Source organism: Bos mutus, chromosome 21, assembly GCF_027580195.1.
Source record: "Bos mutus isolate GX-2022 chromosome 21, NWIPB_WYAK_1.1, whole genome shotgun sequence".
In the NCBI taxonomy this organism is placed as follows: Eukaryota; Metazoa; Chordata; class Mammalia; order Artiodactyla; family Bovidae; genus Bos; species Bos mutus.
Window position 1 is genome coordinate 52,153,483 of NC_091637.1, and position 27,578 is coordinate 52,181,060.

Sequence of the window (27,578 nt, forward strand, 5' to 3'; positions counted from 1 at the left end):
TCACTAAGGGACTGATAATAGAAAAATTCAAGGGCTAAACCCTTGCATTAGCCAGTATTTCTACTACTAATGGAAAAATATGCCTCTTAACATTCAATAAAATGATTTTTAAATGTTTAGCTAAAAACAAAGCTATGCAAAAACAATACATATCTATTGTTACCTTAAGAAGGGAAATATGAGGTAATGGTGGAAAATTACAGCATTACTACTTTAAACACTTATAAGAATAAAATAATAGTATTAAAAATAAAAAAAACCTGACATTGTATCCCTATTTGTAAAAATGATTTTTTGGTAAAAATATTGTCAGAGAGCAAGATATTCATAAAATTGACTAAAATATAGTAAATGTAGAAATTTTTACCAAAGAAAATATTCATTTATAAAATCATTTCATTGATGGTTTGATTTTCCCTTGCATTAAGCATAACCCAGCATTTAACAATATAAATCATGGAAAGAATGAAAAATATCAAAGTGACTACCTTATAAACTATTTAACATTTTAAATTTGAGAAACATAAGGTAAATCTCTTTGGAAAGAAATCTTAAACCAAAGTTTATGGTAAAGATTACTTGAGATAGAAACAGATCCAAGACTCAATTTAGACTACAAGAAAACACAGATGGCATAATCATTTTTCCATAATATAGACTTGAGAAAATTTATTTTTAAAGTTTTTGATGTATGCTTCTTATAATAGTACATGTGCTTCATTTATATGTAGATGGAAATATTTAAATTTCCTCTTAATAGAGGAAAACATTTTTAAAATTAATTAATTGGAGGATAATTACTTTACAATATTGTCATGGTTTTAGCCATACATGGATATGAATAACCACAGGTACACATGTGTCCCTTCATCCTGAACCCCCCTCTTACCTCCCATGAGAAAAAATTTTTATAAATTTTTAGAGTTTGTAATAAGAGTTCAATCTGATACAACATAAAGTTTATATATTTTTAAAATGAATAAGGATGGCTAGAAGACAATTATTAAAGTGAAATTTAAGATGACTACCTAACCAAGAAAACTAATTGCATTAATATATTTTAATTATATATTACATAAAATTACAAGTATTTTAAAATGGGTCCTATTTAATAAATAGAATGCACTAAAGAGAACAGAATATAAACAGACACACTGTGGTCAGAAGTACATATTGAAAGACAGACAGGACCTGTAATATGTAAATTTCTGTTTTCATTCTTTTAATCTCAGCTAAAGATAATTGATATAATGTGTATATGAGGCAATTGGGATGGCAATGAAAAAGAATCAAACTTTCTGGGTTAAGGAACTAGAAAAAAATAAATCCAGGGATACAGAGACTACTAGAGGGTGGGGTGGACCCTGAAATACAAAGAGGGAATACACTTAAACCTCTGATGCATGAACCATGATTTCATATAACATATTTAAAATGAATCTTAATTATTCAAGAGAAATAATTCATAAAATGAATTTTTTTTTCAGATTAAAGACAACTAGGACTGATCTGGAATAACTAGGTGTTATTAACAGAAGTAACACCCAAATATTTTGAAGTGATTATTTTAATAATCACAATTAATTAAACCAAGAGTTGCAAAATGAAAAAAAGACCATAAATATTAGTTGTGGAATAGAAAAGGTTAAAAAAGAAACAAATGGAAATTGTAGAACTGATAAATATATCTAAAATTTTAAAAAAAAAAAAAAATCGGCCTGCTTAACAGCCAAATGAAGACCAGAGGAAAGAGTAAGTGAATCTGTAGGTAGATCTTAGAAATTTTTCACAGTAAAGAATAGAGAAATGGTTGAATGAAATGACCAGAGCTACAGAGAACAGGTGAGTAAGATGTGGTCCAAAATATGTAATTGTAATTCAACCTTCAGAAGGATAGAACAAAAATGTAGAATAGGTTAAAAAAAAAAAGTCCCAAATTCCTCAAATCTGATATGAAAAGAGCAATAAACGATACAAAATACTAAACGAACACCAATCAGAATAAATCCAAACAGGCTCATATTGAGACAGATAATAATTATTGATACACATTGAGACACATAATTATTGATACTCAATAAAGACAGGTGGCTGTTGCCTGAAGAATCCCATGGATAGAGGAACCTGGCAGGCTACAGTGCATGGGATCACAAAAAGTCAGACAGGACTGAAGCGACTGAGCACTAGTGGTGAAGAACCCTCCTGCCGATGTAAGAGATACAAGAGATGCAGGTTCAGTCTCTGGGTGGGGAAGATCCACTGGAGGAGGGCACAGCAACTCACTCCAATATTCTTGCCTGGAGAATCCCATGGACAGAGAGCCTGGCGGGCTACAGTCCCTAGAGTCGCACAGAATCGGACACAACTGAAGCAACTTAACACACATACACAGCCCACAATAAAAACTAGCTATATAAAAATGAGATTTAAAATAAGTTCCTAAATTTATCCAAATAACCAACACATTTTTTTTAAAAAGGAAATAAAAACAAAGAAGTACAAAAAAACATAAATGATAGACCCAAATCTAACCATGTAAAATTACATTATAACTTAATAAGCTCTCAATTTAAAAAGTAGAAATTGTTAAAATACATAAAAAAGAAAAATAACCATATGCTGCCTAAAAAATATATAATTCTTTAACTATAAAGACATATGATCCTAAACAAACAGGAAACTCTACTCAGTACTCTGTAATGACCCATATGGGAAAACAATCTTAAAAAGTGGATATATGTGTAGGTATAGCTGATTCACTTTTCTATACAGCAGAAATTAACACAATATTGTAAAATGACTATATTTCAATAAAATTAATTAGAAAAATAAAGGAATATGCTAAAAGCAAATGGATGGAAGTGATACCATTCTGAAAGTGACAGTCGCTAAGTTGTGTCCAACTCTTTGCAACCGATAGACTGTAGCCTGCCACACTCCTCTGTCTATGGAATTTCCCAGGAAAGACTACTGGAATGGGTAGCCATTCCCTTCTCCAGGATGTCTTCTCCACTGAGGGACTGAACCCAGTTCTCCTGCATTGCAGGAAGATTCTTTACTGTCTGAGCCATCAGGGAAGCCCCAATACCCCTGTAAACAGTAACAATAGATGACAAAAGAGGATTTGTTAATAATACATAATATAGACTTCACAGCAAAAAGTATTACCAGAAATATTAACATTTACAAATGATGAAATGGTCAATCTATGTGAATGATTAACAATCATAAATGCATATCTGCCCAACAGCAAAGATTCAAAATAAATGAATTAAAATTTGGCAGAATCATAGGCAGGAATCAACAACCTGTCACAGCTGCAGATTTGAAATCACTCAGCCATTCAAACAACAGCTAGGCAAAAACTCAACGAAATTTTAGAAGATTTAAATTACACTCTCAACCACCTTGCATTAAATTAAATTGATAAAAGCATACAAAACAACTGTAGAAAATACATTGTTTTCAAATCTATAAAGTACAATTTCCCAGCCTTCAAAACATCTGAAGTTTAATAGAAATTGTACATGATATATTTGTTTCCCTAGAGTGAAATTAAATTAGAAATCAGCAATATGAAAACCCCATATATTTGCATATCAAACAAAAATATTTAAATTAATAATTCACAGAAAAAGTAAATGAGAAAACATTTTGAACTGAATAATAATGTAAATACATTAAAATTTGCAAAATGATGCTAACACAGTGTATAGATGGAAATGTATAGCTCTAAATTCTCCCATTAATAAAGAAGAAGATTTAATACTAATGATTTAAGTTCTCACTTTCAAATGTTGGGGGAAAGGGCCAAATTAAAAGGAAGTAGAAGGAAGAAAATAATGAGTGGAGATCAATTAACGTTGGAAGTAAAAAAATAGTATAATCAGTACAATCAAAAGGTTCAATTTCAATGAAATTGATGTCTCAAGCTAAACAGATCATACCTGAAAAATCTGTATGCATGTCCAGAAGAAATAGTTACTACCAGATATGGAACAAGGGACTGGTTCAAAATTGGGAAAGGAGTACATCAAGGCTTACTGTCACCCAACTTACATAACATCTATGCAGAGTACATTATGCAAAATGCGAGGGCTGGATGAATCACAAGCTGGAATCAAGAATGCCAAGAGAAATATCAACAACCTCAGATATGCAGATGATATCACTTTAACAGCAGAAAGTAAAGAGGAACTAAAGAGCCTTTTGATGAGCATGAAAGAGGAGAATGAAAAGCCAGCTTAAAACTCAATATTAAAGAAAAAAAAGAAAACTAAGATCATGGCATCCAGTCCCATCATTTCATGGCAAATAGAAGGGGAAAAGGTCGAAGCAGTGACAAATTTCCCCTTCTTGGGCTCCAAAATCACTGCTGATGATAATTGCAGTCATAAAATTAAAAGACAGTTGCTTCTTGGTAGAAAAAGATGACAAACCTAGACAGCAAATCAAAAAGCAGAGACACCACTTTGCTGAAAAAGGTGCTTCCAGTCAAAGATACAGTTTTTCATGTAGTCATGTACAGATGTGAGAGTTGGACGATAAAGAAGGCTTAGTGCCAAACAATGCCTTCAAACTGTGGTGCTGAAGAAGATTCTTGAGAGTTCTTTGGACAGCAAGGGGATCAAACACCAGTTAATCCTAAAGGAAATCAACCCTGAATATTCATTGTAAGGACTGGTGCTGAAGCTAAAGCTCCAATATTTTGGCCATCTGATGCAAAGAGCCAACTCACTGGAAAAGACCCTGATGCTGGGAAAGACTGAAAGCATGAGGAGAAAAGGGTGACAGAGGATGAGATATTTGGATGGCATCATTTACATAATGGACGTGAGTTTGGGCAAACTCCACAAACGACAGGGAAACCTGTCATGATGCAGTTTTTGATGACAGCAGGAGGGCATGGCAACCCACTCTAGTATTTTTGCCTGAAGAATGCCATGAACAGAAGGGCCTGGCGGGCTGCGGTCCCTAGGGTCTCAAAGGGTCAGACACGACTGAAGCAACTTAGCATTCACGCATAACATATTAGCGGCTTCCCAGGTGGCACTAGTGATAAAAAACCCATCTGCCAGTGCAGGAGATTTAAGAACCACAGGCTTCATCCCTGGGTTGGGAAGATATCCTGGAGTAGGATATGGCAACCCACTCTAGTATTCTTGCCCGAAGAATCCCATGGACAGAGGAGCCTAGAGGGCTACAGTCCTTTGGGTCACAAAGAGTTAGACACGACTGAAGTGCCTTAGCACACACACATACATACGTATTAGTTGGGAGAGACGATAACTTCCTTGAAGAGTTTGTTTTTGGTTTCAGAAGGATAAATAATTAATTTCTAAAATAAAACATTTTTGTTAGGTAAATTAGTATTCTTAGATGCACAATCAGTATCAAAATAATTTTGTTTTACAGGCATTCTTCATCCAAAGTTGATTGTCAATTTTGTTTCCTATATGAAACTCCAGTACAGTGACTTCCAGGTGCGTCATATTTTGAAATAAACTATTATTTATGCAAGAGGAAATTTATTCTTCAGTGAAATAGATACTGTTAAAACTATATAATAGTAATTTGGAGTATATGGTTAATTTTCTAGGTGAGATATTTCATATTTACTTATAACTAACTCTTACCAGGTTGGTATGACATAGAATCTTTTTAAATAGCCTGAAGGTTGTACACTGCCAATCTAGATGATAGATGTATTATATTTCCTGATCAATAATTTGTTATTCAATAAATTGATTAATAAATGTGAAAACATTTAAGCTAGCTATGATTGTTTCATTTCTCTATAGACTCATGACTATTGATTTCCTCTCACATTCCTTATTCAAATATTTATTATAGTGCCTGGTAATTTGGTTATTTTTGTGTGCTAGCCATCTAGTAGAAAATAGATTTCATGACCACAGGGACAGTAATACATTTGGTGTGCAATTGTAACCCTAGAATGAAATATAGCCACAAGTCTCCAGCAGATATCCTATAAATATGTGTAAAGAATATATAGCAACATACCCATATACAGACTTTATATACACACACACACACATATATATATATATTTAAAATATTGGCTTCCCATATTCCTTGCAATAGGCCTCAAAGATGCCATCACTTTATATTATAATAAAAATCATTTTATTTTTCTAAAGGAATTGGCTAACAGCTATTTCCTCTTTAATAACAATAATACCACTGGTAATTGCAGAAAATTCTCATTAAAGTTTACAGAGGATCTTTCCTTTTCTCACTTAATCCTTAAATGTTCCTATAGGAAAAGAGTATAAAAAAGTATTTAAGTACATGAGGCTCTAAAATCATACATATTTTGATTCAAATACAATTGCAACATTTTTTAGCTATGGCACTATCACATAATACTTTAAATCAATACCTCAGTTACCCTGTCTATAAAAAAGAAATAATTGTATCTTCCTGATAAGCTTAATGTATTAAAGTCATTTATATATAACACAACAAAATACCTAGCAAATTGGAAATGTAAATAAATACAAACAAAGCAGTTTGAAGGTCATTTTAGTTTTACAGATTATATCTTTTTTAGATAATTTAAGTGACTTTTTCTTAAAAAAACCAAAGTGTCAGACCATAGAATTGAATTAAATTATAAAAATAATTCATTAGATGCCTTTTTTCCATTATAAAATGTTCCAGAGAGAAACTGTAGGTATGAATTGCTGATAAATCTATCATTCATTATCAAGTGATAATTTTCTAAAAAGTGGGCACTACATAAAACTAGAGAAGATAAAGGTTTGCAATTGTTTTAAAAGTTTCTGAGAACTCTTTAGATTGACTTGGTCAAAAATTCTGCAAGTACAATTTCAAACACTGCTTCTCTTTAAAATACAGGAAATAGAATATCATAAAAATAACAAACTAAGAACATTCAAAACTTGGACAAGATTATAAAAAAAAGTTTGGGGTCAAAATTTGTTTTATCTAGGACTGTTTCATCTATCTTTTAGGAGTCTTTAAAAATGTATATACCTGGTCCAGGAATCAGACAGTTGTATTTAGAACCACATTACTGAGGAGTCAGAATTTGAGTTCCATTCTTTTATAATGTGCAAGGCTGACTTCAGTTATTTACGAAGAAAATAGGTCACGGGAACTGCAGTGTACCATTATTCTATGCTTAAACTAATTTATATAGAATATTGTATTTTTGCTTGTAATGTGACCTTTCCAAATTAGTTTTTGTTTTTCCTCTTTTTTTAAAGAAATAAATATCATAAAGCAAGAATTTAGTCTGTATGGTACATACTTACATGGGCTAAAATTAGATAATTTTAAAGGTAAAATTTCTTTACATTCTTTTTTTTTTTTTTAGTGTTACAGCTCCATTTTATTTAGAAGATAGCAGGAGAATCCATCCTCGAAGTGGGAGGGCATGTCAACCCAAAGACTCGAAGAGAAGAGAGTGAAGGAGTGTGCGGGGAGGGGGAGAGAGAGAGAAAGGGAGAGAGAGGGAGAGAGAGAGTGGGAGAGAGACAGAGATAGAGCGCTGGCGGGGAGAGAGAGAGAGAGAGTGAAAAAGCACTTTGGCGCCTCCTTTTATTAGGCTCAATCTCTAATACCTTGAATTTTCTTCTGTTCACTTTAGTATCTTAAAAACCTCCTCTCTAATTTAATAGAGATTAATTACCATGAAATTTTATATGTATATATATATGTGCTGAGGTGCATGTTCAGTCGCTTTAGTCCTGTCCCATTCTGTGCGCCTATGGACTGTAGTCGATAAGGCTCCTCAGTCCATGGGGATACTCCAGGAAAGAATACTGGATTGGGTTGCCATGCCCTCCTCCTGGGGATCTTCCCAACCCAGGGATGGAACCCAAGTCTCTATGTCTCCTGCATTGGCAGGGGGATTCTTTGCCACTGAGCTACTGGGGAAGCCCTTATATATAGGGCTGGAACATATTTCCTTGGGATTGAAGAACTACATTCCCATCTGTTCAAGCCAATATCTATCAGTCTATACTTATATATGTTGTTCAGTCACTAAGTCCTGTTTGACTCTTTGCCAACCCATGGACTGCAGCATGCCCGGCCTCCCTGTCCCACACTATCTCCCAGAGTTTGCAAAAGTTTATGTTCACTGAGTCGGTGATACTATCCAACCATCTCATCCTGTTGCCCTCTTCTCCTTTTTCTTTCAATTTTTCCAATCTTCAATACATATATGTTGTTATTGCTGTTGTTGTGTTCAGTCACCAAGTCATGTCCAGCTTTTTGTGACCCCATGGACTGCAGCATGCCAGGGTTCCATGTTCCTCACCATCTTCTGGAGTTTGCCCAAGTTCATGTCCATTGAATTGGTGATGCCATCCAACCATCTCATCCTCCCTTCTCCTCCTGTTCTCAATTTTCCCAGCATCAGGATCTTTTCCAAAAAGTCAGCTCTTTGCATCAGATGGCCAAAGTACTGGAGTTTCAGCTTCAGCATCAGTCCTTTCAATGAATATTTAGGATTGATTTCCTATGAGATTGACTGGTTTGATCTCCCTGATGGCCAAGAGACTCTCAAGCGTCTTATCCAGCACCACAGTTCAAAAGTATCAATTCTTCAATGTTCTGCCTTCTTTTTTGGTCCAACTCTCATATCTGTACTTGACTACTAGAAAGATAATAACCCTGACTATATGAACCTTTGTCAGTAAAGTGATGTCTTTGTTTTTTAATACACTGTGTAGGTTGGTCATAGTTTTCCTGCCAAGAAGCAATCATCTAATTTCATCGCTGCAGTTAACCATCCACAGTGATTTTAGAGCGCAAGAGGAAATCTGTCACTGCTTCCACCTTTTCCCCTTCTCTTTGCCATGAAGTGATGAGACCAGATGCCATATTTTTTTATTTCTTAATTACTTTATTTTAATTAGAGGATAATTACTTTACAACATTGTGATGGTTTTTGCCGTACATCCACATGAAGTGTTTCATGTCTCCTCTTTCCTCAGCTATTTGTAAAGCCTCCTCAGATAACCACTTTGCCTTCTTGCATTTCTTTTTCTTTGGGATGGTGTTATTTGCTGCCTCCTTTACAATATTATGAACTTCTGTCCATAGTTCTTCAAGTACCCTGTTTACTAGATCTAATCCCTTGAAGCCCTTCATGGATCACTGTCTTGTCCCTGTGGTGACGGAGCTCGTGTAACTCAATGAAGCTATGAGCCATGCCATGCAGGACCACTCAAGATGGACCTGTCATAGTGGAGACTTCTGAAAAAACATGATCCACTGGAGAAGGGAATGCAAACCACTCCAGTATACTTACCGTGAGAATCCTACGAACTGTATAGAAAGACAAAAGGACACACATATACACAATAAAAAATTCTCATTTCTGCCAACCATTGCCCCTCACCACAGAAAAAGCAGTAGCTGTGTAGTCTCAAGAGACAGGCAGCAAAAATTTATATCTTTTCATGATCTCATCCCAATCTTAACATTTAAGAATTCTATAAAATTAAAATTCTTTATGTTTTTTTCTCATCTATTCTTTGACCTGGTAGTGGCAATACTAAGGATGAAACTCACAAAAGGGCAATAGAAGCTCTTATGTGTACTTTCTCATGGAACCACATATATATAGCTACATTTATTCATATTTATTCATCTTTTTTGGGCTTACCAGGTGGCTCAGTAGTAAAGAACCTGCCTGCCAATGCTGGAGATGCAGGAGACAGGTTGGTCCCAGGAGATGCAGGTTCAATCTCTGGGACAGGAAGACCCCTGGAGGAGGAAATGGCAACCCACTCCAGTATTCTGGCTGGGAAAATCCCACGGACAGAGCAGCCTGGAAGACTACAGTCCATGGGATCACAAACAATTGGACACAACTGAGCTATTGAGCATACACACATTCATATTTAAACCTTGACACAGGAGTTCTTATCATTTACACCAATCATTTATCCAGGATGCACATTATAATTAATATCCCTTAATTGTTCAGAGAATTAAATACAAAAAGAAAACAAAACAAATAAAATCAACACTGAAAAGGATTAACTCACCTGGGCAACTATGTGTTGAAAGATTTTAGCAGCTTGTACATTGCAAACAGAAGATAGCTTTCCATGGTGTGAAGGTAAACAAAAGTGGAGATTTTATGAAAATCGCAGCACTAAGAGTGAAACACTGAAAACCATGTAATACCTATAAAAAGTGGTTTAATGTACTTGGATACGTTCAATGAAAAAGGTGTAAGAAATGAGTTAACTTTATCTCTCAAGTATATTCTAATTTAATAGATTGACTATAGAAAGAAAGAAAGTGAAGTCGCTCAGTCGTGTCTGATTCTTTGCAACCGCATGGAATGTAGCCTACCAGGCTCCTCTGTCTATGGGATTTTCCAAGCAAGGGAACTGGAGGGGGTTGCCATTTCCTTCTCCAGGGGATCTTCCCAATCCAGGGATCGAACCTGGGTCTCCCACATTGCAGGCAGATGCTTTACCATCTGAGCCACCAGGGAAGCTCTAGATTGACTATGGTCTACCACAAATTTATTGAAAAAAATTTTCCAGATGATAATGAGAAATTAACTATTTCTTACACAAAAGCAGTGCCACCTACTAATAGACCTTCTGTAAATAAATTAGTAGAAAATAATCCCTTGCTCTTATCATTAATGTTCAGAATACACATATATGCAACTATGGTCATAATTTTAAAATATGTACAATTTTTTGAACTCTTATAAGGATGGCTATGACCATAATTAAAGTATAGCATTTTCCACATGGATAGTTTTGGTTGAGCATCTGTGACAATACTCATCTTAACTTGATATCTTAATATCAAGGGCCGTCTGCTACTGCAGATGCCAAGTTATGGGCTATTGGCAATTGTGATGGCAGCAAAACTGAATTATTTCTTTGTTAGGGACCATGAAAAACATATATATCTGGTTCTTCCAAATATAATTCAAATAACATTGCTTTTGTCATAAATGTTTCTAATGCAAATGAGGCAGTGTAAAAAGCTACCTGCATCAGATGTGAAGATGTGTGAGAACAGAAAACTCCGACCTACAATACTACAGGTATGAGCTGCCTGAAGACAACAGTAGTCAACAGAACAAGTGTGTTCTACACTCCTTGTTATGATCTCTTATCAGTACCACAAGCCCTGACCTCAGGCTATTTCTCTGACTCCTGTTTTTACAGCTTCTTTTAGTTTTAAGTAGTGACTTCTATTAACGTGGTTGTTGACTTTGGCCTGTGACCAGCTCTGCTCCAACATCACCCACGGTAGGTTCTGGGACCTTACTAATTCCTCTTCTGTTATGTTTTTTTTTTTTTCCTTAAGCTCTATCAGCCATGATATCTTGAAGGAATCCTGACATACAGTGTGTGCTGGTGTGGTGAATATCACAGGCTGTAGATTCATACTATATGTGTTTAAATACCAACTCCACAACTCACAGCCATACACTCTAAAATTGTATTAATTTATTTAGTTTAAATGAATTTAATTTCTTCTATCCCCAAAAGTGTGGATATGATAGTGTCTTTATATCGAGTTGTTTTAAAAATTAAATTAATCAACTTAAAATGCTTAACACAGAGACAATTATCACATAAATTTTTGCATTCATTGTTAACCATAAATGCTTTCCCTCTAATGTAATTAAACTATATAGTATCATCTACTCAATGATTAATAGATATTGGTTCACCTATCAGATCAGATCAGTCGCTCAGTCGTGTCCAACTCTTTGCGACCCCATGAATCACAGCACGCCAGGCCTCCCTGTCCATCACCAACTCCCAGAGTTCACTTAGACTCATGTCCATCGAGTCAGTGATGCCATCCAGGCATCTCATCCTCTGTTGTCCGCTTCTCCTCCTGCCCCCAATCCCTCCCAGCATCAAGGTTTTTTCCAATGAGTCAACTCTTTGCATGAAGTGCCCAAAGTACTGGAGTTTCAGCTTTAGCATCATTCCTTCCAAAGAAATCCCAGGGCTGATCTCCTTCAGAATGGACTGGTTGGATCTCCTTGCAGTCCAAGGGACTCTCAAGAGTCTTCTCCAACACCACAGTTCAAAAGTATCAATTCTTCAGTGCTCAGCCTTCTTCACAGTTCAACTCTCACATCCATACATGACCATAGGAAAAACCATAGCCTTGACTAGACAAACCTTTGTTGGCAAAGTAATGTCTCTGCTTTTGAATATGCTATCTAGGTTGGTCATAACTTTCCTTCCAAGGAGTAAGCGTCTTTTAATTTCATGGCTGCAGTCACCATCTGTAGTGATTTTGGAGCCCAGAAAAATAAAGTCTGACACTGTTTCCACTGTTTCCCCATATATTTTTCCATGAAGTGGTGGGACCAGATGCCATGATCTTCGTTTTCTGAATGTTGAGCTTTAAGCCAACTTTTTCACTCTCCACTTTCACTTTCATCAAGAGGCTTTTGAGTTTCTCTTCACTTTCTGCCATAAGGGTGGTGTCAGCTGCATATCTGAGGTTATTGATATTTCTCCCGGCAATCTTCATTCCAGTTTGTGTTTCTTCCAGTCCAGCGTTTCTCATGATGTACTCTGCATAGTGACAATATACAGCCTTGAGGAACTCTTTTTCCTATTTGGAACCAGTCTGTTGTTCCATGTCCAGTTCTAACTGTTGCTTCCTGACCTGCATACAAATTTCTCAAGAGGCAGGTCAGGTGGTCTGGAATTCCCATCTCTTTCAGAATTTTCCACAGTTTATTGTGATCCACACAGTCAAAGGCTTTGGCATAGTCAATAAAGCAGAAATAGATGCTTTTCTGGAACTCTCTTGCTTTTTCGATGATCCAGCAGATGTTGGCAATTTGATCTCTGGTTCCTCTGCCTTTTCTAAAACCAGCTTGAACATCAGGAAGTTCACGGTTCACATATTGCTGAAGCCTGGCTTGGAGAATTTTGAGCATTACTTTACTAGCGTGTGAGATGACTGCAATTTTGTGGTAGTTTGAGCATTCTTTCGCATTGCTTTTCTTTGGGATTGGAATGAAAACTGACCTTTTCCACTCCTGTGGCCACTGCTGAGTTTTCCAAATTTGCTGGCATATTGAGTGCAGCACTTTCACAGCATCATCTTTCAGGATTTGGAATAGCTCAACTGGAATTCCATCACCTCCACTATCTTTGTTTGTAGTGATGCGCCCTAAGGCCCACTTGACTTCACATTCCAGGACATCTGGCTCTAGGTCAGTGATCACACCATTGTGATTATCTGGGTTGTGAAGATCTTTTTTGTACAGTTCTTCTGTGTATTCTTGCCATCTCTTCTTAATATCTTCTGCTTCTGTTAGGTCCATACCATTTCTGTCCTTTATCGAGCCCATCTTTGCATGAAATGTTCCCTTGGTATCTCTGATTTTCTTGAAGAGATCCCTAGTCTTTCCCATTCTGTTGTTTTCCTCTATTTCTTTGCACTGATCGCTGAAGAAGGCTTTCTCATCGCTTCTTGCTATTCTTTGAAACTCTGCATTCAGATGCTTATATCTTTCCTTTTCTCCTTTGCTTTTCGCTTCTCTTCTTTTCACAGCTATTTGTAAGGCCTCCCCAGACAGCCATCTTGTTTTTTTGCATTTCTTTTCTATGGGAATGGTCTTGATCCCTGTCTCCTGTACAATGTCACGAACGTCATTCCATAGTTTATCAGGCACTCTATCTATCAGATCTAGGCCCTTAAATCTATTTCTCACTTCCGCTGTACTAATCAGTGGAAGTGAGAAACAGATTATACAGTGGTTCACCTATAGATACTCATTGTTCATGGATCTCGTGTTTGTAACTTCCTCATGTATTTATAACTTCAAAACCAATATTCATGACACTTTTACAGTCATTTAAAGATATGCACAGAGTCTCAAAAAGTGACTCCTTTAAAGTCCAAGTTCTCAGCTGAATTCTAATAAGAAAACATGCCTTCTTCTTTTGCTGTTACGCTGTAAGATAGTGCCATTTTCATGTTATAATTAGTGCCACATTTTGTGCTCTTTGTTGGTGCTTTTGCTGTTTATAATAGCTCCCAAACACAGTGTGGAACTGCTATCTAATGTTCCTAAACACAAGTGTGCCCTATGGAGAAATACATGTGTTAGACAAGCTTCATTCATGCATGAGTTTTAGTGCTTTGGCAATGAGTTTCATGTTAATGAGCCAATAATATGCATATCCAGAAAAAGAAAGAGAAAATTCACTGATCTGTGCATAAATCCATTTTGTAAAGTGCTAAAGCAACATCTATAGCTCATGATGAAGTTCTGCAAAAGACAGAAAAAGCCACCAAATTTGTGAATTCAAGAAACAACAACTATAAAAACGTATAATGAACAGTATTGTTGTGGGATTGAAGATCAAGAAGTACACAGTCACATTACCAAAGGTCAGAAAAATGCTAAGCCCTTCATCAGCGCTGGCTGGCTCTTATGTTTTAAAAGGCAACGTGGTGCAAAAACTAAACCTGTAGGCTGGGCAGGTTCTGCAGACTGGAAGAACTACAGGGTGATTTTTTTTTTAATGTCTGATAAATGTTATATAGAAGAAGGGTTATAACAAACCTTAGAGTTCAATTTTGATAAGACTCAGTTCAGTTAAGATCAGTAGCTCAGTCGCGTCCCACTCCTTGCGACCCCATGAATCGCAGCACGCCAGGCCTCCCTGTCCATCACCAACTCTCGGAGTTCACTCAGACTCACATCCATCGAGTCAGTGATGCCATCCAGCCATCTCATCCTCTCTCGTCCCCTTCTCCTCCTGCCCCCAATCCCTCCCAGCATCAGAGTCTTTTCCAATGAGTCAACTCTTCGCATGAGGTAGCCAAAGTACTGGAGTTTCAGCTTTAGCATCATTCCTTCCAAAGAAATCCCAGGGCTGATCTCCTTCAGAATGGACTGGTTGGATCTCCTTGCAGTCCAAGGGACTCTCAAGACTCTTCTCCAACACCACAGCTCAAAAGCATCAATTCTTCGGTGCTCAGCCTTCTTCACAGTCCAACTCTCACATCCATACATGACCACAGGAAAAACCATAGCCTGGACTACACACACCTTTGTTGGCAAAGTAATGTCTCTGCTTTTGAATATGCTATCTAGGTTGGTCATAACTTTCCTTCCAAGGAGTAAGCGTCTTTTAATTTCATGGCTGCAGTCACCATCTGCAGTGATTTTGGAGCCCAGAAAAATAAAGTCTGACACTGTTTCCACTGTTTCCCCATATATTTTTCCATGAAGTGGTGGGACCAGATGCCATGATCTTCGTTTTCTGAATGTTGAGCTCTAAGCCAACTTTTTCACTCTCCACTTTCACTTTCATCAAGAGGCTTTTGAGTTTCTCTTCACTTTCTGCCATAAGGGTGGTGTCATCTGCATATCTGAGGTTATTGATATTTCTCCCTGCAATCTTGATTCCAGCTTGTGTTTCTTCCAGTCCAGCGTTTCTCATGATGTACTCTGCATAGAAGTTAAATAAGCAGGGTGACAATATACAGCCTTGAGGAACTCCTTTTCCTATTTGGAACCAGTCTGTTGTTCCATGTCCAGTTCTAACTGTTGCTTCCTGACCTGCATACAAATTTCTCAAGAGGCAGATCAGGTGGTCTGGTATTCCCATCTCTTTCAGAATTTTCCACAGTTTAGTATAAATCTAATCAAATGATTTTTAATCCATCTCTTTATATAACAACATGTACTTCTCTACAAATCAGAAAACAAAAATCCTAATTGTTTCTGTTGTTTCACTTGTATATAAGTCTCCATAAATCAACTGTAATTGAAGGTTTGTTTGTTTTTCTTTTAAGTTTGGGGAAATTGAGCTGAAATAAGCAAAATCCCAAACATAAATCTATCTAGTTCCATATATTCTCTTCACAGCTTTCTTCTGACATTGCCATCTGTTGTCACTAGAGAGTCATGAGAAAACTTACCCAGAAGAAATATCAGTCCAAGAGGAGAGAGCCTGACATTTAGTTAACATATCTTAACTAGCTATCTTTTAGTTAAAATATCATGTCCTGGAAAAATCAATGGAAAAGAAGTACTAACTACTAGAACTCCAGAATTCATGAGAATTTAAATCAGCAAAAGTAAGACCTGGGTTTGAGTCAAGGACAGAAAAATAAGGACTATCAATGAGCTATACAACTTGAGATAATCATTAGCATACAATAACCTTGTATTGAGGTTTCTCCAATGTTTCTTGGATGCAGTTCTAAGAAATCACACCTGATATTTAATACTAGTATGGTGTTTCTTATGTGTATGCAAAATATAAGTGACTACAAACCAGGTGACAGGTGTGGTCCAAAATATTATAGTTTAAGGATACTTAAAGTAAAAATATAAATATCATTGTTATAAAGGAAATATGCTCTAAATGAATCAGTTCAGTTCAGTTGCTCAGTCACGTCCGACTCTTTGCAACCCCATGGACTGTAGCATGCCAAGCTTTCCTGTCCATCACCAACTCCCGAAGCACTGAAACACACAAATATATTTACAGAATAGTGTGGATTCATGGGCTAGTGATAAAATCACCATAATATGTCAGAACTCTGCTTGTCAATTTGAAAAACAATTTTAACTACCACTTAAAGTGATATACCAACTTCTTTCTTCAAATGCCTAAGGTTTATGTGTGTTGAGTTAATACTAAAGTTGTTCATTTTTACAACAAATATATTTTCATAATTTGTTCTGTATTTTGTTACTATTTAAATTATGATGTAATTTAAATTAAATGTTAAGCATGTTAAAATTGCTGACTGTGGTAAAACTGAATTAGTATCCCCATTCTTGTATTTTCAGATTTAGGATTAGGAACAGTTTTAGGTGCAATCTAACCATACCTTAGTACAGCCAAACTGATCCTATGCTATCAGATGAGCCTAATGAATGGTTAAATTAAACTCTCTCCTTAGAATTTCAACTTAAAACATTCCTTTTTCTTAATCAGAACAAAGAAAAGCTTTTCTTGCCAAAGTGATTTTTCTTCTGTTAAACATTCCAGGTACATATGACTTGGACTTCCCCAGTGGCTGAGGGATACATGGGAGACATGGGAGACATGGGTTCCATCCATGGGTCAGGAAGATCCCCTGGAGGAGGAAATGGCAACTTGCTCCAGTATTCTTGCCCGGAAAATTCCATGGACAGAGGAGACTGGCAGGCCACAGTCCACCGTGTTGCAAACAGTCAGAGACTACTGAGGACACACACATGTGTGACTTAGAATTTACGGTATTTACAGAATTTAAAAAAGGATATTTCAAACAGTTTTTAAGTTGATAGTATATTTTAGAACTTTTTTTTTTCAATCTGTTATTTCAATTGCCAATTTTGTGGGATAAATAAAAGCATACTGCCAACCAACAGATTTTGAGAGATCCCTTGCAGGGTATTTCGTTTACCCAAGTCATCTCCATGTTGAGCAGAAGGGCAGCTCTGTTAGTGTTTCACTTTTGCCCTCCTCTTGAACTTTGTCAAGCTGTGGACAGTAGCTTCATCAATAGAAAAAACAAAAAAGTGAGAAAATGACAATTCACCTCTTACAGTTATTCAAAAAGTGGCTGAGTGTTCCACAGGAAGGAAATGAAAAAATTCTCAAATCAGATTTAGTATTTGTTTGATTGTTCTAAACCTTTGAAATAGTTTTACTTCCTTTTAATAAAAGCCAGGTTCTTTATCACCTCGTCCTTTATATCACAAACTTTCATAGGGTACAGCCTCTGTGAAGAAATATGAAAGCCACTTTTACTCTGTGCCATTCTATCTTCTTTCTTCTCCCAAAGTCAAAAGTATATTATAGTTCATATTATTTTTTCCTATCATAAAACCAGCACCATAAGAAATCTAATAGAATTTGAAGTTTTATAACAGAGGTAATATTTTTGAACTGTTTTTCATCACAGTGGAAGTCTCTGCTATCTAATATTATAATCCCATTGCCTTCCCAGGCCAGTGGCTGACTATGATATTCTTCATGACCAGCTATCTTTTTTTTTCTGTTAGCATATTGCATTTTTGTGAGTATATTTTCCTTAATTTACAACTAGAAGAAATTTTTGGCATTGTGCCTGACCCATTTACTATTTTATAATTAGTAGATTATTTAGAATATCTATGAATAGAAGGAAACACAAGTAAAATGATAATTATATAGATATCTAATTATCATTATTTGATAGATGCTGACATTTATGTCTATATTGTGACTCTAAATGCTGATGCATATTGCAGTGATGTCAGTTCAGTCCCTTATATATAAACATTTTATGTATCAAAGGCTGAAATTTCTTGTGAAAAATCACAAGTAATAATCTTCATGAGTGATGGTTTGGGGATACTTTCATCAACATCTGTCTCCTAATAAAATCAGTAGTTATGAATTATTTCATTAAAACGTGGAGTAAGGTAATTCAGTTCTTTTTAAATTCCATTTAGTTCACAATTTGTCAAATATTCCACTATTTCTAACCTCCTTATTCTTTTTTAAATATTTGAATCAAAAGAAATGAATGCATCAAGTTGTGATGCCTTGATTTTAAGGCTATTATCTTCCTTAACATGTGATTAACCAACTGAAAAATTCTCAGAGTTCAGACAACAAGGCAGAATGAAACATGCATTTTCTCTGCTTTCTCTCAAACTTGCTGAGAGAAATTATTTTCATAATGATTAAAACATATGTTCATCTAATTGCATATGTGCAACAGGTTTATTCATGATCATTAACATATGGAAACTACTTAAAGTCCTCCAAGTGGTGAATAGACAAAATTTGTTTTTTCCCATACAGGAAAATACTCCTCAGTAATAAAAAGTAATAACCAGTGCTATGCACAATACATATCAAACTCAAATTTATTTTGCTAAATGAAAGAAACAAATTAAAAAGGCTATGTACTATACTTTTTTAAATTCTGTGACCTCTTGACCACGGCAAAACTATAGGAATAGAAAACAGAAAAGTGTTTTTAGGGACTGACTGGATAGGGAGGTATTGATTACAAAGGAACATGGAGAATTTCTGGGGATGATGCAGCAGTTCAATATCTTCACTGTGGTGATAGTTATATAAGTATGTGAATTTGTCAAAACTTGGCACTGTACACCAAAATGTGAGTTGTATGTAAATTTATACTTCAGTAAAAACAATACTTTGAATATTATCAAACTCAATATGTTCATGTATACCCTCCTGGTGTCTTTCACTCAGGGATAAAAATATATAAATGCATATAAAGAGGAAGAGGTTTTAATGTAACAGTAAAATGTCTATAAGAAACAGATTATGGACATTGAGGGCTCTCTGTTAATGCCAAACATTGTCTTTCATATGCATTGTCATTTAAAACTTACAATTATAGCCATTTTCCAGATAAAGAGTATCTTAAATAGGTTGTATCAACTTCACATATTCAACGACTAGAATTTAAGAAGGCAAGGACTAATTCCAGCCTCGTTGCCAGTCTTGCTTTTCTTTCTTTTACTCTGTATACTTCCAGAAAATACTTGCATTTATCTAATGACTGAATGAGAAAACAGAGTGATCTCTTAAGGAGATTCTGTTGAAATTATGTTCATAAAGGAACTGGTAGAACAAGCCTTGAACAAAAATTTGTTTTTCTTTATTCCTGCCCTGCCAACAGGTTTGTTGGTACCAGTTTTCTAGATACAATATATATGCATTAATAAGTGCACTTTTTTTCTGACTTACTTCACTCTGTATAACAGGCTCTAGGTTCATCCACCTCACTAGAACTGACTCAAATGAGTTCCCCTTTATGACTGAGTAATATTCCATTATGTATATGTACCACAACTTCTTTATCCATTCATCAGTCAGTGGACATTCATGTTGCTTCCATGTCCTGACACAGACACAGAGAACAGACTCTGGACACAGTGCAGGGAGGAGAGGTTGGGACAAATTGAGACAGTAGCATTGAAACATATATATTACCATATGTAAAACAGATAGCTAATGGGAAGCTGCTGTATAACAAAGAACTTAGAGGGGTGGGATGGGGCGGGAGGTCAAGGGAGGTTCAAAAGGGAGGAGACATATGTATACTTATGGCTGATTCACATTGTTGTATGGCAGAAGCCAATACAATATTGTAAAGCAATCATCCTCTGCCTCAAAAAAAAATTCTTAATGACGAGAAAAACAGTAGAAGGAACAAATAGGAAATGGACTAAGGCTGTTTTTAATTTTTGTAGAAAATCTTGAAATTTTACAATAGGATCAATATTTGGTTTTTAATGTGACTCACACAATATATCTAAGTGCTCATTAAACGCAAAGCACTGTGCAAAGATTTTGCACTTAGTAGTTGGATTAGGGTAATAATTATATGTTAAGTTGATAAGCTCTTGAATAATGAGGTTGAAGAAGAGAATAGTAGATCAAATCAAATTGCAAGAATAACACAACCACATATAGTCAAATAAGACTAAATTAGGGTCTATAAGTGAATCAAGATTTTAAATTTCCAAATTTCATTTTCAACATATCAAAAGCTTTCTCAATTTTTCTGAAAGACTAGTTTTTTTGTTATCAATTGTTTGTAAACAAATACTAAAAGTATAATTAAAAACATACAATATTGGCCATGAAAATCAAAATTAACATTACAGGTCAATATTACTATATAAAATATATGACTATATAAAACTTACAAAAGTTTTATGTATCTGCATAATCATTAATAATTGATGTTATCTTTTACTTCATATTAAAAAGGTACTAAGATAATACTCATTGATACATTTGCCCAAAAGTAAATGAAATACATCTTTTATCATAATCAACATTTGATAAAGTTTATGTCCTCTTTTAAAATTTTCAGATTTATCTCAGACTTTCTCAGTCTTTTGTACTAATGATGAATAACGAATATAATTTGTGAAATAAGTAAAAGCTGTCATAGAGTGGAATGATCTGGGGCTTCCCAAGTGCTGCTAGTGGTAAAGAGCCTGCCTGCCAATGCAGGAGATGTAAGAGGCTTGGGTTTGACCCCTGGGTTGGGAAGATCCCCTGGAAGAGGGCAAGGCAACCCACTCCAGTATTCTTGCCTGAAGAATCCCATGGACAGAGAAGCCTGGCAGGCTACAGTCCACAGGGTCACACAAAGTCAGACACGACTGAAGAGACTTAGCATGCATGCACGGACTGATCTAAGCCAATTTTGTTTTGCACTTTACCTTTTGTTTCTTGCTAATATTCTAAAGGTCTAATTCTAAAGGTCCTTAAAAATTTTGGGTGGGGGACCTTTAGAATTAACTATTTACCTCTAAAAATGTTTACTATTTATAGTGAAAGTGAGTCTCAGATTATTCTGCCAATTATCATACATTTAATAAACTGAATATCTACTAGTAGGCGGTCACTAAAATATTTCCTGCAACCTCTTCACTAACCTCAAGCCGAGTCTTGGCTTACTGTCCTTTCAAGCATTTAGAGAACTCTTAGGTAAATAATCACTGAAGGAAACACACCAAAATTCCAAAGGCAGACTTGCACTACTCTTCTAAAAAGAATCAGTTCTCTAGAATTACCAGGTTCAAGGATGGCACAGGACCATTTAGAAACTGGCCTAGGATATCAATTTCTAACATCCAACATGCTCATTAACAGTTTGCAACGTACATCATTAAAACCCATTTCTGAAATTCACCATGATGATTGAGAAAGTGCTGATCATGATACAAGAAAACATAACCATTTCTAACAACATCCTGCAGAATATGGACTATCTAATGAAAAAGTACATTTTTTGGAATGCTGCCTGTACTTGATTTATAGCTTAACTAAAAGAGATCAGATCAGATCAGTCATTCAGTCGTGTCCAACTCTTTGCGACCCCATGAATCGCAGCACGTCAGGCCTCCCTGTCCATCACCAACTCCTGGAGTTCACTGAGACTCACGTCCATCGAGTCAGTGATGCCATGCAGCCATCTCATCCTCTGTCATCCCCTTCTCCTCCTGCCCTCAAACCCTCCCAGCATCAGTCTTTTCCAGAGTCAACTCTTCGCGTGAAGTGGCCAAAGTACTGGAGTTTCAGCTTTAGCATCATTCCTTCCAAAGAAATCCCAGGGCTGATCTCCTTCAGAATGGACTGGTTGGATCTCCTTGCAGTCCAAGGGACTCTCAAGAATCTTCTCCAACACCACAGTTCAAAAGCATCAATTCTTCGGCGTTCAGCCTTCTTCACAGTCCAACTCTCACATCCATACATGACCACAGGAAAAACCATAGCCTGGACTACACACACCTTTGTTGGCAAAGTAATGTCTCTGCTTTTGAATATGCTATCTAGGTTGGTCATAACTTTCCTTCCAAGGAGGAAGTGTCTTTTAATTTCATGGCTGCAGTCACCATCTGCAGTGATTTTGGAGCCCAGAAAAATAAAGTCTGACACTGTTTCCACTGTTTCCCCATCTATTTCCCATGAAGTGGTGGGACCGGATGCCATGATCTTCGTTTTCTGAATGTTGAGCTTTAAGCCAACTTTTTCACTCTCCACTTTCACTTTCATCAAGAGGCTTTTGAGTTCCTCTTCACTTTCTGCCATAAGGGTGGTGTCATATGCATATCTGAGGTTATTGATATTTCTCCTGGCAATCTTGATTCCAGTTTGTGCTTCTTCCAGCCCAGCGTTTCTCATGATGTACTCTGCATAGAAGTTAAATAAATAGGGTGACAATATACAGCCTTGACAAACTCCTTTTCCTATTTGAAACCAGTCTGTTGTTCCATGTTCAGTTCTAACTGTTGCTTCCTGACCTGCATACAAATTTCTCAAGAGGCAGATCAGTTGGTCCTGTATTCCCATCTCTTTCAGAATTTTCCACAATTTATTGTGATACAGTATCACAATTTATGGTGAGGTGGTTTTAAGAATCCCATAATACAATGGATAAAAATGAATCATTAACAGTGCAAGTCATATTTTGTCTGTTCTTATTTACATTTTAAATAACTTTTCTTCAGTTTTATTTGTGGGAAATGGTCATTCATACTCACTATAAATTTAGACAATCTTTCTCATCTTAAAACAAACAAACAAAAAAATTAAACACCAACAAGCTACATTTACCAAAATGGCCAAAATCATATTTTCAGATTACACATCACTTAGAAACCACCTTGTTCTTCAGACTATCATTTTTTCTAAACTTAAAAATGATGAAAGTAAACATTTTCCATCGTCTCACAATAAAAGTTTCAAAGATATGCATGATATGTGTTCCAAACTATTTTGAATATAATGAGCTGTTAATATTAATTTAAGACATATATAAGTTTTCATTCCAACCCCAAAGAAGGGCACTGCCAAAGACTGTTCTAATTACTGCACAATTGCACTAATTTCACATGCTAACAAGATTATGCTCAAAATCCTTCAAGCTAGGCTTTAGCAGTATGTGAACCGAGAACACAGATGTACAAGATGGATTTAGAAAACATAGAAGAATCAAAGATCAAATTGTAAACATCCGCTGGATCATAATAAAAAGCAAGGGAATTCCAAAAAAAGTCTACTTCTGTTTTATTGACTACACTAAAGCCTTTGACTGCTGCTGCTGCTGAGTCACTTCAGTTGTGTCCGACTCTATGCGACCCCATAGACGGCAGCCCACCAGGCTCCCCGTCCCCGGGATTCTCCAGGCAAGAACACCAGAGTGGGTTGCCATTTCCTTCTCCAATGCATGAAAGTGAAAGTGAAGTCGCTCAGTCACTCAGTTGTATCTGACCTTCAGCGACCCCATGGACTGCAGCCTTCCAGCCTCCTCCATCTATGGGATTTTCCAGGCAAGAGTACTGGAGTGGGGTGCCATTGCCTTCTCTGTGTGGATCACAAAAAACTGTAGAAAATTCTTAAAGAGATGGGAATACCAGGCCACCTAATCTGCCTCTTGAGAAACCAGTTTGCAGGACAAGAAGCAACAGTTAGAACTCGACATGGAACAACTGACTTCTTCAAAACTGGGAAATGGGTATGTCAAGGCTGTATATTGTCACCCTGTTTATTTAATTTGTATGCAGAGTACATCATATGAAATGCTGGGCTGGACCACTCACAAGCTGGAATCAAGACTGCCAGGAGAAATAATAGCAACCTTAGATATGTAGATGATGACACTTTAATGGCAGAAAGTGAAAAGGAACTAAAGAGCCTCTTGATGAAGGTAAAGAGGAGAGTGAAAAAGCTGGCTTAAAACTCAGAATAGAGAAAACTAAGATCATGGTATCTGGTCACATTACTTCATGGCAAATAGATGGGGTAAAGTGAAAACAGTATCGAATTTCATTTTCTTAGGCTCCCAAATCACTGCGGATGATGACTGCAGCCATGAAATTAAAAGACGCATGCTCCTTGGAAGGAAAGTTATGACCAACCTAGATAGCATATTCAAAAGCAGAGACATTACTTTGCCAACAAGGTTCATCTAGTCCAGGCTATGGTTTTTCCTGTGGTCATGTATGGACGTGAGAGTTGGACTGTGAAGAAGGCTGAGCACCGAAGAATTGATGGCTTTTGAACTGTGGTGTTGGAGAAGACTCTTGAGAGTCCCTTGGACTGCAAGGAGATCCAACCAGTCCCTTTCTGAAGGAGATCAGCCCTGGGATTTCTTTGGAGGGAATGATGCTAAAGCTGAAACTCCAGTACTTTGGCCACCTCATGCAAAGAGTTGACTCATTGGAAAAGACTCTGATGCTGGGAGGGATTGGGGGCAGGAGGAGAAGGGGATGACAGAGGATGAGATGGCTGGATGGCATCACTGACTTGATGGACGTTGAGTCTGAGTGAACTCCGGGAGTTGGTGATGGACAGGGAGGCCCGGCGTGCTGCGATTCATGGGGTCGCAAAGAGTCGGACATGACTGAGCGACTGATCTGATCTGAAGCAATATTTAGTGTCACTTGTCAAAAAAGAAAATAAAGCACATAGAAAAATACAGATAATTTCATTAGAAAAATTCTTAAACCCACCATCTATCTTTAACAAATCTATGTTATTACACATAGAAACAGTTTGTTCTTTTTCATTGCTTGTGGCATCTTTTAATATATCATATATAACCATGATGCTTACTATTTTTACTATAAAAATCTTCTGGTGAACTTAAGTACTCATTATTGTTTGGTATATACCTGGGAGTGAAATAGTTTTAGGAAAAATGCCTTTAGTAGATAAAGCTTTCATAGGTACTGGCAAGACCATTGTCTAAATCTGTAACCTTGCACATATTTTTCTTGCGTCTCTTTCACTCTCTGTATAATGAGTACTTAATTAGAATTCAATGAAATAGGATATGTAAAGGATTAAGAGCAATATCTGAAAAATTGCAACTGCAATTTGTCACTTAATATCATTATCACCTTCTGTTAATATAAGGCACTAAAGACTTAAAATGAGCTACACAAGAAAATGTTGACATGTTATATCATTATAATAAAGTCATTTTCAAATAGGTGTGCCTTTTTAACATATTGACTTCTATTTTCTCTATGTAGCAATGCAACACTTACATTTTTTTTTTTTAATTTTATATTGGAGTATAGCTGGTTAACAATGTTGTGTTAGTTTCAGGTGTACAGTGATGTGATTCAGTGATACAAATACATGTAGCCTTTTTCAAATTCTTTTCCCATTTGGTTATTGCAAAATACTGACTGGCTCTAGGAAGTCAAGCATTATACAGGTCCTCTTTGTTCATTTTCCCAGGCAATCCTCAGAGAATGTCAACTCATTTTGAAGATCCTATCTCTTTGACACTTGCTACCTAGCCAGCAGTTTTGCTTTCAAACACAGCTTTATTCTTAGGCAAATCAACTATATCCATCTTAATATGACCCTTCAGGTTGTAGTAGTTTCCTCTAATTTGCCAATATATTTAATTCTATTCAAGGAATTTTATAGGCCTCTGACATAATATTTTGCAAAGTGGTTACATATTAGAAATAGATAAATTAGGTAATGATTTGATTAGATTACTATTAAAGTTTTATTTTATTTCTTGAGCACCTCCTAGTATATGGGATTTTGCCATCTCTTATTAATGATTCTGAGATAAATGAATGTATTTTCTTTTCAGAAGATCTTACAGTTCCTTCAAAATCACATAAGAGTTCAAGCAAGGTACTAATTTCTGAGTAGTCTGAATCTTTTTGAAACAATGTATTCCTTCTATATATTCCTCTATCATAAAAAAACAAAACAAAACAAATAACTTCTGATGTATTAAAACTGCATAAACAGATGAACAGAGAAATACATTTTACAATTTATTAACTTGTTCAGAATTATGTTACAGTGGACTAAATATTATTTTTCCAGTGTTCTTAATTTCATCCAGATGAGTAACTAGAAGATTAAGAGGAGGTGAGGCAGTGACTCTGCCTGGATCATAAAATATGGTTAAGTGAAAGTGTTAAGTGTTCCAAGCAAGACATATGGCAACAGTGAATGATGGGACTTGTGACAAACTGATGTCCACATTTGAATAAAAAGAGACTAAATAAATCACCTATAGAGACAACTCTACAGGACAAATTTAGCCTTTCATTAAGCTGGATGGTGAACATGTTGCAGATCTCCTTAATGCTGAAATGTACCTTCTTAATCTCTGCATCCAGGTCTTTGAAATCAGTTCATTCTTAAACCTGTACCTTTAGTACACCATCTTGAAGAATTTCAAAATCTTCACCAGTCACACATTCTCTAGGTTTTCTTAGAATGGGCTTCTTAGACAGATGCTTAAAGTTGTCTGTGGTGCCTTCCTGGTAGTTCAGAATGTGAAGAATCTGCCTGAAGTGCAGGAGACCTGGGTTTGATCCAGGGATCCGGAAGGGGTCTGGAAGATCCCCTGGAGAAGGGAATGGCAACCCACTCCAGGTATGCTTGCCTGGAGAGTCTATGGACAGAGGAGCCCGGTGGGTTACAGTCCATGGGGTCACAAAGTTGGACATGACTGAGTAACAAACACTTTCACTTTTCAAACCAGTCTGTATTTCCTTGATTCCTGCATGCTTCACTCACAAATGCTGATTTTAATTCCATATCCTGAGAGTTCCTTCTTGTAAGCACTATATTAGGATTGTAGTAAAATATTTAAAAAGGTCTGTTACGTAGCCAGTTTTTCACCTTGCCTGATTACATGACAAGCAAAGGGCTTCCTGCCTTTTGCAGCACTTCCTTAAACACAATGCTATGTTTCATGCACCAAAGGAAAGGAGTCAGAAGACTTAGGAATGTATAGAACCTATTCTCGGGTAGTCTATTTTAACAGAAAAAAAAAAAATGGAACCCAGGAAAACTATATCATTTCCCAAGGTTACTCTAAATATAAGACAATAAATTAGTAAGTGAATAAATCTCAAATCAGTACCTCCTATACTATATAAAAGGGACATATCACTGTGTCATTTTATCACACTAAATCATTTTTTCTTCTAGTAGAGAATGTTAATATAAGGCTTTCTAAACGTATTTAAATAAATTTTAATAAAAGTTATCTTGTGAAGAAAATATTTGATTATG